Source organism: Chlorocebus sabaeus, chromosome 4 (genome assembly GCF_047675955.1).
Source record: "Chlorocebus sabaeus isolate Y175 chromosome 4, mChlSab1.0.hap1, whole genome shotgun sequence".
NCBI lineage: Eukaryota > Metazoa > Chordata > Mammalia > Primates > Cercopithecidae > Chlorocebus > Chlorocebus sabaeus.
In genome coordinates, this window is record NC_132907.1 from 79832754 (window position 1) to 79848154 (window position 15401).

At 44.2% G+C, this 15401-nt stretch overlaps 1 protein-coding gene across 4 annotated transcripts in view; it reads right to left on the reverse strand.

The window, feature by feature from the left end:
* TRIO (trio Rho guanine nucleotide exchange factor) overlaps positions 1-15401 on the reverse strand; it is a 369149-nt gene that overhangs the window by 69340 nt on the left and 284408 nt on the right. The gene's annotated exons all lie outside the window — the stretch shown is intronic.

A 15401-nucleotide genomic window follows, 5' to 3' on the forward strand; every position in this document is an offset into this window, starting at 1 on the left:
GTGACAGACTCCATCTCAAAACAAAAACAAAAACAAAACCCTCAAGTTCACATCTGTCAGAGGTGTAGCATCGCAGAGATGAGGGAGTGAGGTCTGGGTCTCCTCCTTCCTTCCAGTCATGTAGGTGAGAGACTGCGGAGTGCGTGACATAGGACAGGGCATTTTATACAGTAGGTAAAGAGAAATTATCTCAATTAAAGGCAGGCCTGAAGGGCGACAACCTGAGCCACTAGACAGAAACATGGCACCAGCGGAAATGCGGAGGTGAGTAAATGACCGATGGGAGAGGAGTCGAGGCAAAAGGAAAGGGAAGTCCAAACCACTGGCAAAATCTCCCTGGAAATAAGTTTTGATGCCAAGGCCTATTTCTACCTATTTCTACCATGGTGGCATGGCCAGGGATCTGGTCTGAGCATCTGAACAGACTCGGTTCAGGAGAAGACAACACAGGGGCTAGCGACCTTAACATTAAGACCGTGGGAAGAAACGCTGGTTCAAAACTGTGGCCGTGAGGGTGGGAAGCAGAAGGAGGTGAACACAGGTGGGTGACTTGGTTAACTGGGAACAAATTATAGAAGCGACAATGTGATGTGACCAGAAAGGAAACTGGAAGCTACTGAAAGGCTTGAGAAAGGGGAGAATGAGGTTAAAGCTTTGAGTCTTTTAACCTCATTTGATCCGCTGAATGAGTCTACCTGCAGTGTGAGAACATTAGCAAGTAAAGGGAGTCAGGAAATGATGACAGAAGCCTGAATTGTCAATGAACAGGACCTAGAAAAGGAATGAAGCAGTGAGACAGGTTTAGTGCAGATAGAGTTGAATTTTGCAAAGAAAGGAGATGTGAAAATGGAGCGAATGGGGTGGGTCAGAGACAAACGTCACAGGCACTTGGCAGAAGAGAACGTGTGTAATGTAGAAATTTAACGGAGTTTGTAAAGGAAAACAAGATCTTCTGTTTTTTGGTATTTTTGATAATTTTTGACATTTGAATTTGATGGCTGGACACACAATTTAAAATGTCGCAGAGAGAACAGAAGATCCATCAAGATAGTGCTGCTTTAAGGACATGACATTTGTCTCTGAGGACCAAAGCCAGAGATGCTAGGAAGAAACAAAAGGGTGATATCTATGTCAAGCAAATTGGGCACTGACTGTTAACATCATGGCCATATTTCACATCCCCCCGAAACAAATCATTAAAATCCACCAGGATGATGGGGTGACGGGCTGAACTGTTTATTCCCAAATTCCTATGCTGATATCCCAAGCCCTGGACCTGGGAATGCGACTGTGCTTTGAGGCAGAAATTTGAAGAGGTGACTGAGTTAAAATGAGGTCCTTAGGGTGGATCCTCATCCAGTATGCCTGGTGTCCTCACAGGAAGAGGAGATGAGGGCACAGACATGCATGGAAAAAAGGCCCTGTAAGACACAGGGAGAAGTTGGCCACGTTCTTGTCTCTGCAAGCCAAGAAGAGAGGCCTCAGGAGAAACTTCCTCTGCTGACACCCTGATCTCTCTCAGTCTCCAGAAAACAAATTTCTGTTGTTTGAACCAGGCAGTGTGTGGTACTTTGTTATGGCTGCCCCAGGCACAGCTCATCAGGGCACGTGTGTGTGAGGGGTACTATACTCCAAATGGAATATAAACACAGAAACCAATGAATCCAGCTGAACAACAACACCCCGAGGTGGGTGGGGAAGAAAAGAACTAACCTAACTTTGAAAGAGAGCTTTTTGATTGTATACTGTAAAACCAAAGGAAAAAAAAACCTGTAAGTTTCTCGCAGGAGTATGGGTTGGCAATTCTGAAACTACTATAGTGAGAATGGGTGGAGTCTTAAAGTCATAATTAGTTAAAAATTCAATTTCCAAACAGGAGAGGAAAAAAAAGAACTTTTAGAATAGGACTGAACAAATAATTATATTCCGGAGAATGAAATCCAGGTGTCTTACTATCAAAGAAAGAGGTTACAAATGAGGAAAGGAAGAAGGTTAGAATAAAGCCTGTGTTGACAGATTGCAGGTGGACATTTCAGTGTGATGTAAACTCATACACACACATACAGGAGCCTAGTGGAGCTGTGAGAAGAGGGCCACCACTCTCCAGAACCCCAGAATGGCAGATCCACTGACACAGCTTGCACCGTGCACCTGGAAAAGCTGCAGACAATGCCAGTCCGTGAAAGCAACCAGGAGAGAGGCTGTGCCCTGCCAAGCCACAGGGGCAGAGCTGTCCAAGACAGTGGGAACCCACCTCTTACATCAGCATGACCTGGATATGAGACATGGAGTCAAAGGAGATCATTTTTGAGTTTTAAGATTTGACTGCCCTGCTGTATTTCAGACTTGCATGGAGTCTGTAGCCCCTTTGTTTTGGCCAATTTCTTCCATTTGGAATGGCTGTATTTACCCAATACCTATATCCCCATTGTATCTAGGAAGTAACTAACCTGCTTTTGATTTTACAGGCTCATAGGTGGAAAGGACTTGCCTTGTTTCGGATGAGACTTTCGACTGTGGACTTTTGAGTTATTGCTGAAATAGGACGTTGGGGGACTGTTTGGAGAGTATGATTGCTTTTGAAAGGTGATGACATCAGATTTGGGAGGGGCCAGGGGTGGAATGATACAGTTTGGCTGTGTCCCCACCCAAATCTCATCTTGAATTCCCACGTGTTGTGAGAGGGAACTGGTGAGAAGTAATTGAATCACGGGGGCAAGTTTTTCCCGTGCTGTTCTTGTGATAGTGAATAAGTCTCACAAGGCCTGACGGTTTTAAAAAGAGGAATTCCCCTACACAGGCTGTCTCTCGCTTTGCCTGCTGCCATCCATGTAAGATGTGACTTGTTTCTCCTTGCCTTCCATCGAGATTGTGAGGCCTCCACAGTCACGTGGAACTGTAAGTCCAATAAACCTCTTTCTTTCATAAATTGCCCAGTCTCAGCAGCATGAAAACAGATGAATACAAGAAGAGATGGAGATGGGGGCAGGGGAGGATGGAGAAGGAGAAACAGAAAATACAGATGTTTACGTACGCATGGGTTGGTACACACACGTATCTGCTAAGAGGGCCTCAATCCAAGGCAACACACAGCAACGAGCAGACCTAGCACCCAAACCTTAGTTTCTAAGACCATTCTCCAATAGGGACCAGGAGGGCTTCTTGGAGAAATGGCAGACTCCAGGGCTGTGGCAGGGAAAATACAAGATGAGCCTGGAACATCCTATAGTGCCAGAAGGTAAAGGAGTGCTCTAAAACAAGATGGCAACATGTCAGAAGTTCACAGACAGGGCTCCTGAAAGGCACAGCTGGAACAATCTAAGACGAAAACAATGACAGCACTGGGTTAGGATCCACACAGTAAGTATCCAGTACTCCAACTGATATAAATAAAGAATGGAATAAATAAAAAATGAGGCAGAGGGACACCTCTTATAGAAGAATTCCAACTGATAAATTCAGAAGGAATGAGGAAAATATGAAATACCATTAGGCAAGCACTACATTGTTGTAGGCAAGAACTACTGAGGGATGCCAAAAGTAGAAGGTAAAGGTAGGATGAGAAACAGAGTATTTGCACAGTTCAAAAATATTTCCCCACTAGGTATTTATTAATTACAAAGAGAAAACCAGTAACTTTACAGTGGGGGAAATGCTGCAGATGCTACTGAGACAGTGAGGTGAAAGGGGGTCCCTGGAAACATTCCAACCAGCCTGCACAATGGGGTGGAGCCTTGGGAAGTCTGTGCCCTTTGCAGCGGGGAGGAGCCCGGCTTCTCCTCTTCCTGTGTGGAACCTGGGATTCCAACTGTGGGTGCTCTAGCAGGCAGTCTGGCCTCGTGGAGGATCCTTGTTTCCCCCTTTCTTTCCCTTTTCACCCAATAAAACCCTGCTTTACACAGCCTGGAAACCATCTGCGAGCCTAAATTTTCATGGCCACGGGACGGATGAGGACCCCGTCTTTAGCTGAACTAAGGAAAAGTCCTGAGATGCTACTTTAGCCAGGTGACCAAGGTCCACACACCGGCAGGGAGACGTCTCAGGATACCCTATGCCCCTGACGTGATGCGTGGAGAAGGGCACAATAGCGTCAATGCTGTTCTTGCCCAAAATGCATGAGCTAAATTTAAAAGAAAACATTGCTTTATTTACTATTAGATAAACTCAAATTGGGAGGCATCTTATGAAAGGACGAGTATGCCTTAAAATTGTAGAGGTCATGAAGAAGAAAAAAGACTGAGGAGCTACTACAGATTGGAGGAAATTATTAGGTTGGTGCAAAAAGTAATTGTGCCTTTTGTCATCAAAATGGCAAAAACTGCAATTACTTTTGCATCAACCTAAATAAATACAATGTGGATTCTAAATTGGATATTAAGCCAGAAAGAGGACATGAAAGCAAAATCCAAGATAAGGCCCAGAGCTTAGTTAAGAGCATGCCCTGATTTTCATCACTGTATGTGAGATGTTACTACTGGGGGAGCTGGGTACAGGGTGTATAGAAATTCTCTGAACTATTTTTATCACTTTTCTGTAGGTCCAAAATTATTTCATAATAGTTTTAAAAAATAAAAAAAAACTGAGTGTTGTGTTATTTAAATGCAAATAGCTAAAGAAACTGAGAGTATGAAAAAGTTACCAGAAAAAAGTAGGTAAAGTCAGAGAAGATCTTTGTGGAAAAAGAAACATATCAGACAAATTAAAGATCTGTGAATAAAGGGTTTATGATTATTGAAAAAAATGTACTGAAGGAACACAATACAAAATGTATTTTTTCCACATACTTTTGTGGGGCAAAAGCATGAACAAAAATTACAATAGTCAATCTTATTTTCGTGAAAACAAAAGTATTTTTATTTAGATTAGTTGAAAAGCAGCTTTTATGGTCATGATCAAAGTTAATGCCCACGAAATTTACTTTTTATGTAGCTTTCTCTTGTAATAATTACTTCTCAAATATTTAAAATTTGGACTTCAGTATTCAAGTGTCTGTTATTAATCTGCCCATAAAAAATGAGACAGGTCATTTTTGCCAAAAGGAGTCTAAAACAAAAGCAGTAAAAAGGATCAATAAACAAACAGTGCTTTAAAAATGAAGACTAGAAATACACTTAAGCCTCAAATTAAGATGAGCCAAAGGACCTGAAGTCTTTCCGTTGAAATTATGATGCTTTTTGAAGAGCAAACATATATTATAATTAAGCAATTAATATAGAATGAAAAGATCCTCGAAAGCAAAAGACTGGATATATACAACAACATTAGCTGAATTCTGAGATTCGATCTTGAAGGATGTAACGATTAGGAATATTATAATTTCCTCTATGAGAAGTGTTTTCTGAGACTTGATTAATACTCATAAAATTTCAGTATTCTACCTTGAAGTCAGTCCTCAAACCCCAATTGTTAAAAGCAGCACACAGCTCTGCAGCTGAGGGTGCTCGGCCCCTGAAACGCCATATCATTTTTTTAAAGTAGCAATGCTGGACTGTTTTCCTTTTGCCACCTCCCCGGCCCTCGTTTTCTTCCCCGTGCATTTCCGCTCTGCACAATATGTCCACAGTGCTGGCTTCAAGCACAGCTGCACCACCAGGATGGAGTCTCTCAGGTTCCACGCACAAAGATACTCCTGTTCAGAGGAAGTTTTCTCCGGTTTCTTTACCCCATAGATAATACCTCCTGCTCTGGAGGGAAAGGGATGACGAAACCCCGGCTTCTTAGGGCTCCATTCAGCCCAGGAGTTCCTGCTGCTTTCTAGCACAGTTGCCAATCCACAAAAGCACCTTTATGGAGGCATTCAAACTCTTCATGTAGGTGCCAAGAATTCGATAGGCTCCTTTTCATTGCTTTATTTACTATCTTTTCACAAACTATGTGAGTTTTTCTCTTTCTTTAACAAAACAAACATTCAAATACTCCTTTTTTACATTTCACTTTAACTATGTGACATTCTCATTTGCACCAGCATTGTGGATTATTTGCAGAACTGCAATACAATGTGGTAACCTCGCAAATCGTGTTTCTCAAAAAACTAACAAAAACAACAGTGCTCAAAAAATTAAGAGCCATGTAGCTAACCCTTGACTGCCAATATGTGCTTTGGATGTCCCAATTCTGTTAAACTTCAGAGAATGAGAGATATAGGAAGCAAATTCACAGGGTTGATGGCGGTGGGGAGCTGACAGGAAGCTGAATTCTTTAGCTCCTTTAAGGAAGCACGAAAGAGAACAAGCAGCTGATTTTGATTTAGGGAAAGGGGCAGAATAACAGTTTTGGGGCAAAAATCTTTTACTCCTGGATGCAAACTGATAAAGAAAACATGACTTTTCCTTTGTGATTCCTTTTTCCACTTATTCACTCACACATAACATGCTCATTGTGAGTGAAGTTCTGTAATTAACTAGGGCAGGAGGAAGAGGATAAATCTGGCCCCCAAAGATGAAAAAAAAGACTTCCATTAAGATGACTTCTCTGGGCAGTGGAATGCATTTGGAATTATTAGATCATAATTCAAACTGGAAAACTGGAACTTGATCCTTTTCACAGAGAGGAACTGTTGGAGGGTCCATAGCCTCTCACGAATGGGCAAAGCCAGAGTGCAGCAAACTTAGGACACCAGGTTCTAGAATCAGCTCTTCCATAAACAGTGTCTAGCCTTGGGCAACTGAGTTTGTCTCTATAGGCTCCAGCTTCCTCCCTGCACCAAAGGTTTCTTCCAACATGCACGGACAGCAGTGGGTACAGTGGCTAAGAACTTGAACTCTAAAGTCTGACTGCTATTTTGAAATTCTCACTTTACATCCCCTGCTGTGTTTGGTTACGTGATTTTTCTGTGCTTCCTCTTCTTACCCTAAAATGCGGATGATAATGGTGTAGTCTACGTTGTCACGAGGGTATCTTGAGGGTGGAACGTAGAGAACAGCGCTGTGGCTGGCAAAGGCAAGTCCTCACCCCGTGCTCTCTGTTACTACTGTTAATTTCTTAAGGCTCCAATGGCCCCCTTGCTATGGGCTGAAGTGCGTCCCCCTAAAATCCATGTTGAAGTTCAAATCCCCAGTACCTCAGAATGTGACTGTATTTGGAAACAAGGTCTTCTAAGGAGGTGATTAAATGAAAATGAGGCTCTCAGGGTGGGTGCTGATCCAACCTGACTGGTGTTCTTACAGAAAAGGAAATGGGGAGACAGACAGCTATACAGAGAATCGGCAAGAGGGTGGCCATCTGCAAGCCAAGGACAGAGGCCCCAGAGGAAGCCAACCCTACTGACTCTAGAATCTAGACTTCTGGCTTGCAGAACTGTGAGAGAATAAATGTCTGTTGTTTAATCCCCCAGGCTCTGGGATTTTGCTGTGGCAGCCAGCAGATGAATACACCCTTCTCCCCCTTCTGTTAATAAACTGCTCCACGATCCAGGACTGAAATGATCTGAATGTTTTTAAGACAGTAGGAAACAAATCTATATCTAAGAACAGAACTTTAATATTCTTCCCTTCTAGCATTCAAATTCTACACACTCACGAAAATGGGTGGGGAAGAGAACAGACGCGACTGAACACACAGGGCTTCATTGCTTAACAGAAATAATAAAGAATTCCAGAGCCGCCGTGCAATGCAGCCAAGGCAAACGAGCCTGTTTACTGTCCTCTCGAATGTTTGCAAGGACCTTCAAATAACAAACACCTTGGGGGCCCTGTCCTACATTTGGCTAGAAAGGTTTCAGGAAGATGATGCCCCCCTGAGTAGTCTGCGATGTGGAATGACCAACTGTCTGAAGTCTGAGGTGTTCCAGCCACTGTTGGTCAGACCACAGTGAAGCAGGGCAGACCCTGAACATGTCTCAGAAGCTCCAGGCAGCCAGCCCAGCGTGAGCCACACGGAACCCCAGGAAGGGGCGTGAGGACGTTCTCCTGGGAGAGGTGGGCACGGGGGCAAGAGCTCAAAGGGTAGCCTCCTGCCCCCATGCCCTTTTCTGTCCCCCTCAAAACTCTTCCACAGTGTCAGGAAGGAAGGAAGTTAGATTTGGGAGAGCTTTAAAAACTGTCTTATTCAAAATTCAAGCCAGACGCAGTGGCTCACGCCTGTAATCCCAGCACTTTGGGAGGCCGAGGCAGGCGGATCACCTGAGGTCAGGAGTTCGAGACCTCCCTGACCAACACAGTGAAACTCCGCCTCCATTAAAAATATAAAAATTAGTCGGGTGTGGTGGTGGGCGCCGGAGGTCCCAGCTACTCGGGAGGCTGAGGCAGGAGAATCCCTTGAACTCGGGAGGCGGAGGTTGCAGTGAGCCGAGATCACGCCACTGCACTCCAGCCTGGGTGACAGAGCAAGACTCTGTCTCAAAAAATAAATAAAATAAATAAACAAAATAAAATAAAACAAAATTCACTGTGAAATGTTTGTGGTAAGAAACTGAATCCTTCAGAAACAGCGGAGATTATACGGAGACTCCAAGGCCCGTTAGGAGAGTCATCAACAGCCCAGCCTTGTGAATGTATCTCTCGCAACTGCAGAGCTTGGATTCATGAAGAACTTTGCAAGGATGAAAGGCATATGGGGCACCACGAAAGCTATTTTATACACATCCTGAGGGAAGAGAAGTTACTTGCTCTTTGGAAATCACTGCCATTTATTTTTTATGTGGAGAATCCCTAAAACAAAAGTGCAAAAATGTTGATGAAAGATTATTTACATAAATATTTCATTGCATGCTCTTGTAATTCCGTGGGAAAACATCCATCCAAACCTCACCTCCCAGACAGGTCACACAGAGACTCAAGCTTTAATTTATATGAATGTATTTAAAGTGGCCCATTCAAAAAGGACAATTTATTTATTTATTTATTTTGCTATTTGGGTAAAAAATTAAAAAAAACACACACACACACACACAAATATCATTACAGGCAAAGTTTTACTGTGATTTTTTTTCCCCATAAATGCATTTACCCCACCAGTTCTACGAAGTCTATCTTCCAGACACACCTGCACATGGACCAAATGATACTTATGCGAGGGTATCCCCCGCAGTGCTGTTTATGGCAGTGAACAGGCTGGTCCCAGCCCCACGTCCCCGCACAGTGCATGAGTTAATCACTAAGGCACACACACACACGAAGTACTGCACATCGAAAAAAAAATGAAGCAGGTCTCTAGGTACTGGAATGGGGTCAAGGGATAACAGCCAGGGGCAAAATATGCCACCTCTCATGTCAGGAAAAGGAGGGAGAAATGCATATGTATTCACTTATTTACACATGCCTAACAAACATTGGAAGCATAAGCTAGAGATGAATAAAAATGGTTATCTGTACCTGGCACGTGGGGTTGTGGGAACAAGACTTCTCAATTTATACCACTTCATGTCTTGTTTTTTGAACCATGTAAAATATCTAAACATAACTCGTAAGTCTTAAAATTTTTCTTTCTCTTATTTAGAAAAAAGTTCTCAATGTGGGTGGGGTCTCTGAAACTGTATGTGAAAGTTTTGTGCCTATGTGCATTTTCTGGAGTAGGTACCAGAGCTCCCATAAGATTTGTTCAGGGACACATGACAAAGACTTCCAAAGCCTGCTGCTTCTAAATTAGCCAGAATAATTTAAGGTATTTTCCCTTCTCTTTGCATTTTCAGCTCAGCTATCAGGATCTGTAAAACATTCCGTGTATGGGAAAGTCAGCCCAAGGAGTACAATATAATCACAGAATCTCATCTCACGCTTCTCTGAATAGAGAAAGGAACATAAGGCAAGAGCCAAGCCACACTCGGGTCTGTTCAGCACACACTTCTCCATCAGTGCCTGGCTGCTGTGTTATCAGTTGTCCTCAGAGCCATGAGCTGCTAAACACTATCAGGAAACAAGCTGAGACCGACCCTGCGGAATTATATGATTGTTCCCCTCCAGAACACCATTTATTCATTTTCAAGACACTTAATGAAAAACAGCAAGCTGGACTTTTAAACCATCTCTTACCCAACAAATCATCTCTCTGTAATTTTTCACAGCTTCTGCAAATGCTAACTAGAGTGAACAAATTTAAAAGGGAACCCCGTTTGTGTAGTAAGTAGCAAAGTCTGATGCCTACGAAATGTCAGAACGGAGGCAGTAAAGGAAGTCCAGCGTCCAGAGAGCAAGAGGCAGGAGAGGACGCAGTGGCCCGGTACCTGTGCGGCCCTTCTTGGCCCATGAGTCACCCCTGCAGGGCCTGTCTCATTTTTCCCAGGAGCTCCTCGATGATTTTACTGCTTTCCCTAAACACTAGGTCATGGCCATTTAAAGTAAGTGTGGGAAGACCGTTTCTCATTGTTTATGACTGTGCTATATATATAATTTTGTGATGATCTAATATGGATAGTGTCAATACCTGCTTGTGGATTTTTCCTGTTTTAATAAACACTTTAATGTAAAGTTGGAACATGAAAATACCTCAAACATAAAGCACTCAACAGAGTAATGGCCCACTTGTGTGGCTCTGTAATTATATGCTACGTAGAAAACGCTCCTTAATCACAGGTCTCAGATTGATCTCTCTGTCTTGGCTGCACAGTGCTCAGGAAAGGGACAGCGTCTTTGTTTGAAAATTCTTGGTGTAACTCCATGTTCTTTGGTCTTTCTTCCCACAGGAGTTGACATTAGCAGCTATTCAAACAGAATACAACTGCTCTTTTCCAAGCTAATTAAAAAAAACGTATATAGATGTCTCAGTATATGTATTTTTAAGAATGTGTAGGCAGATACGGGTTTGAAATGCCTAGGCATTAGTGTGCTTGGGGTGTGTTTCTGATAACAGTGGCAATGGGGCATGAAGCAAATGTCTAAATATACCTGAATCACGATATATTCGACTAAACTTTTTAATGTCACTAAACTCTTCTTAATACCCTACATTTTTGGAAAACTTACTAGGTCACCGAAACGTTATAAGCAGTTTCAGTCTTATATGACTGGGGAGACTCAAGAGTCACCTTTGGGGCAGATAATTTCATGACCTGGGAAAGACCACATTAGGGGTGAACAAATTTAAACCAAGTCCTCTGAAAAACACCTGGAGAAATGCTAGAGGCCTCAGAAGGACGAGCTCTGTGTTTGGTCGCAGAGGCTTCTGTGAAGGTAGAGAAGAACCTCGGTCTCCGCAAAGCTGGAGTTTTTGGGTGGTGAGGCAACAGGGACTTTCTCTGCTCAGTGTGTGGCTGGCTCTTGTGTTGGTGGCTGTATGTGTCTGTGGCATGAATCCAACTCAAGTCAGAGCAGGCACCAAAAAGGCACCCAGGCCCGGCTTTTGTGGCTCAGCCTGGACTGTCCACGGGTCATTTCAGACTACGTGACTTCCACCAAAGAACTGGCTGACATGGGATACCTCCATCCAGATGTGACTGCCCAGGTGGGAATCCAGGACAAGACCGCAGCCCTGTGGGTAGAGGCGAGGCTCCCCTCCCAGGGCATCCCTCTGTCAACTGCGCTGGGTGGGCCAGTGAAGGGCTTCTCTGTCCTGGCACCTTGGAAAGTGGCTGGAGGGGTGAGGTCGTCTCTGGTAACTGGTTGTATTCTGAGTAGGGAAACGGCACTGGTGTATCCCCCATGCTGGGGTTGGCTGGGAGTGCAAGCAGTGAGGCCTGGGCTGGGAGGGAACACTGGCAACCTGGAGTCTTCTCTTCCATCATCTGCAAACTCCGTGAAAGTCCTGTCACCTCGTCTCATCTGTGCCATGAGGGGTGAAGGGGACATGTGAGCTCAGGGGACAGACCGGCCTCCTCTGATCTGCACAGGGTGAAGGATGGTGGTGGGGCCACTGGCCAACAGGCTAAGCCATGACCTCACCAGGCCAGATGTTTAGATGAGGGGCTGCAGAAAGGGGCGGGGTGAGGAGGCAGTCCTGGAGGGAGGACAACAGGGGCACACAGGCACTGTCATTTGGGTGTTGATGGAAACACGCCCTGGCTTTGCAGTCACGCTGTGCTTACCCTAGTGTTCACCCGCTAGAATGTGACGCAGACGAAGCTCCAAACCTCCAGGCATCGGGCCTGGCACATTCATTCATTCATTCATTCATTCATTCATTCATTCATTCATTCATTCAAAAAAGTGACAAGTGATTCTCAGGAGTAACCCCGGTAAAAAAGCTGTGTGCATTTCTAGGAACTCTGAGTAATAGTCCCAGCAAATAAATAAATCTATATAAAGTGTACACCTTTAAAGTTACAAAGTCAACAAAAAACTCCAAGAACTCAACAACAGGATTACAAATGAACTGCACTCACTTCCCCACGATCGCGCCCATGCTGAGAGTCTCCCGCTGAGCAGTCCTGCCATGTTTACAGGGCTCAGTGCAAAGCTCTCCCTGCAACCCTCTACTCCCATCTCCTCCGCTTCTTCCTGGCTCTCTCGGTGCCGGCCATCTGCGGAGACTCGCTGCTTTCTCTACCGAGCCTACTGTTTAAAACACCTGTGTTGTCTGCAGTTCCTCTATCCCATTTTTAAGTTCAACAGTGTATCTGCAATCATCATTCCCGTCACAATCTGTTTAAGGTGCTTTCAGTGAGTTCCTGGACAGTTCCTTGTGGGTCTTCAGTGTTTCTTGGAGTTCATCTAACTGGACTTTTTCAGCTGCCCTGATGGGAGCCTCTGTGTGGAAATAGTTGGTAACTAGACCAAGATTTATTCTGCTCTCTCCTCCCCTCCATGGGCTCACTGAATACAATTATTTTTTTCATGAGGATTTTGTATTTGTATTTGATGAGATGAGATGGGGACTGTTAGGTAGGGGTGAGTGAGTGGGAAAAAAAGCCCCTTTGTTACCTGACGCACAGCTCCAAGAGCGGAAGGTGTATAGGGGTGCATGTGTGTGCACGTGTGTGTTTGTGTGTACATGTGCATGTATGAGACAAAAGGTCTTGTTGGACACGTGAGGAAGCTGGATTTTATTCTCTGACCAATAGAAAGTCGCCGAAGAAATTGAAGCAAGAGAGTACGGTAACATTTATGTCTTAGGTGAAACGAAAAAGGGCAAGAAGTGAGGTTGGGTGATCAGGTGGTAAGAGTAATGGTGGAAATGAAAAGAGAACATACTTGAAATATATTATTGAGATAAAGTTAACAAAATTGAGTGGGCAGCCTCAAAAAATTAAAAATAGAATTACCATATGTCTTAGTCCATTCCTGCTGCTATAATAAAACACCTTAAACTGGATAACTTAAAAAACACAGAAATTAATTGCTGACAGTTTTTGAGGCTGGGAAGTCCAAGATCCAGGCACTGGCAGAGTTAGTATTTGAAGGGGGCCTGCTCCTCAAAGATGGTGCTTCTGCGCCCTCACATGGCGGAAGGACAAAAGGGCTCCCTGGGCCTCTTTTGTAAGGGTAGTAATCCCATTCTCAAGGGCTCTGCCCTCATGACCTAATTGCCACTCAACAGCCCACCTCTTAATACCATCACATTGGGGGTTAGATTTCAACACATGGATTTTGGAAGGATGCAAACATTCAGACAACAGGACCATATGATCCATCAGTTGCATTTCTGGGTATACACCCAGAAGGGCTGAAAGGAGGGGCTTGACGAGATTACTTGTACACCCATGTTCATAGCAGCACTATTCACAAGAGTCAAAAGGCAGAAGCAACCCGAGTGCCCATCAGCAGATGAATGCTGAACTCAATGTGGCATCTGCATATGAGGGGATGCTATTCAGTCTTAAAAAGAAAGGAAGTTCTGACACAGGTCAGAACATGGAATCTTCTACAAGAAATAAACCAGTCCCAAAAGGACAAGACTACATGACTTTCTACTCACATGAGGCACCTACAACAGTCAAACTCATGGAGACAGAAAGGAAAGGGGCAGTGCCAGGGGCTGGGAGGAGAGAGTGGAAGGGTTTGTTCAATGGGCACAGAGGTTCAGTTCTGTAAGGTGGATAAAGAGTTCTAGAGGTGAATGGTAATGACGGCTGCACAACAGTGTTAAGGGACTTAATGCCACTGATCTGTAGAGTTAAGAATGGTTAAGACGATACATTTTGTTATGTGGAGTTTACCAGTTTCTAAAAAATGTGGTGGGCAGTGGAGAGACCCTCATGTGTGTTGGCCATGTTCTTGGGTGAACAAGTGGGGAGATGGTGGGAAAGGGAATCTGAATACTTTAGATTTGAAAAAGTTGCTAAGACAGTCAAGTGGAGAAGTAAACTATTCAAGTGGACAAGAAAACCCTTGGGAGAGAGCGTGGAGAGAAGCAAGGAGAGCCTGGAGAAAAGCAGTGTGGACCCAAAGAAAAGTCAACATTTCGGATAGTTTAGAATGAAAATATGTCTCTTTCTCATTTTTAACTTGAGTTAGAGAAAATACCCCATTTTTTTAATAGCAATCATGTATCACTACACTTATGAAAGACAGTCCCTGCGTCTTCTCTTCACTACTAGCAGCCAGTCTGGTCACGCCTGACAGCTGATTCTGCTAGTGCCCACTGGAATTGTGGTGAACTATGGGGGACTGTTTTTGGCATAGATTTCACCATAGTAAAATGTAGCATCCTGAGTTAAAGCCCCTGGGTTTAGAGGCTCAAGTCACCCACAAGCAAAAGGTTTTATTTCTCATGGTTTTTTCCCCTTAATTTTCTCATTCACTGCAGATGACTCACACTCTGAACTTCTTCGAAATAAAATGCAGGTACTGAACCATACTTTTTCTCTATCCAAAGGAGAAAAAACTTTAAAATTGTGAATGACTTTTAGAGTGGTAAAGGCTAATTTTTATAAGTGGGTGTTTCCTTCTATATTTGAAAGCATGAGCAAAAAGGCCACCTGTCATCACATTATGGGTTGGCGTAAGGAAACGGTAGTTTTGAATCGGTCTTTGCTCATAAAGCCTTCTAAGAAATCTGAAATGTCAGAGCTGGCAAGGCCCTGGGAGGCCACCTGCGCCCGCCCTGTCTCAGGCCTCCTGACAGGAAGCCCGTGCCTGCAGGCTCACCACTCACTCCTCCCTTGCCAACAAAAGGTCTCTTCTTAAAGCCCACTTCATTTTATTTATGTACTTTTTAGAGATGAGGTCTCACTCTGTTGTCCAGGCTGGAGTGCAGTGATTTGATCATAGCTCACTGTAGCCTCAAACTCCTGGTTAAAGCCTTATTTTAGCAAATAAACAATTCCATGGAGGCTGAGAGGGGCCTTCCAGATTCAACTTCGCATGGCAAGGGCTCTGGGCATCGGTAGTGCAGGACACAGGATTCAGCTTTGCATGGCAAGGGCTCTGGGCAGCGGTAGTGCAGGACACAGGGCATGGGGTGGTTTTCCAGACGTCTCGAGTGAGAAGTGTGACGGAAGGCCCTCCCCAGGCCAGGGTACGAACTCCTGTCCCACCCTCAAAACACTATCAGTCAAAAAGACTCATGCTGGGCACTCCAGAAAGGCATCC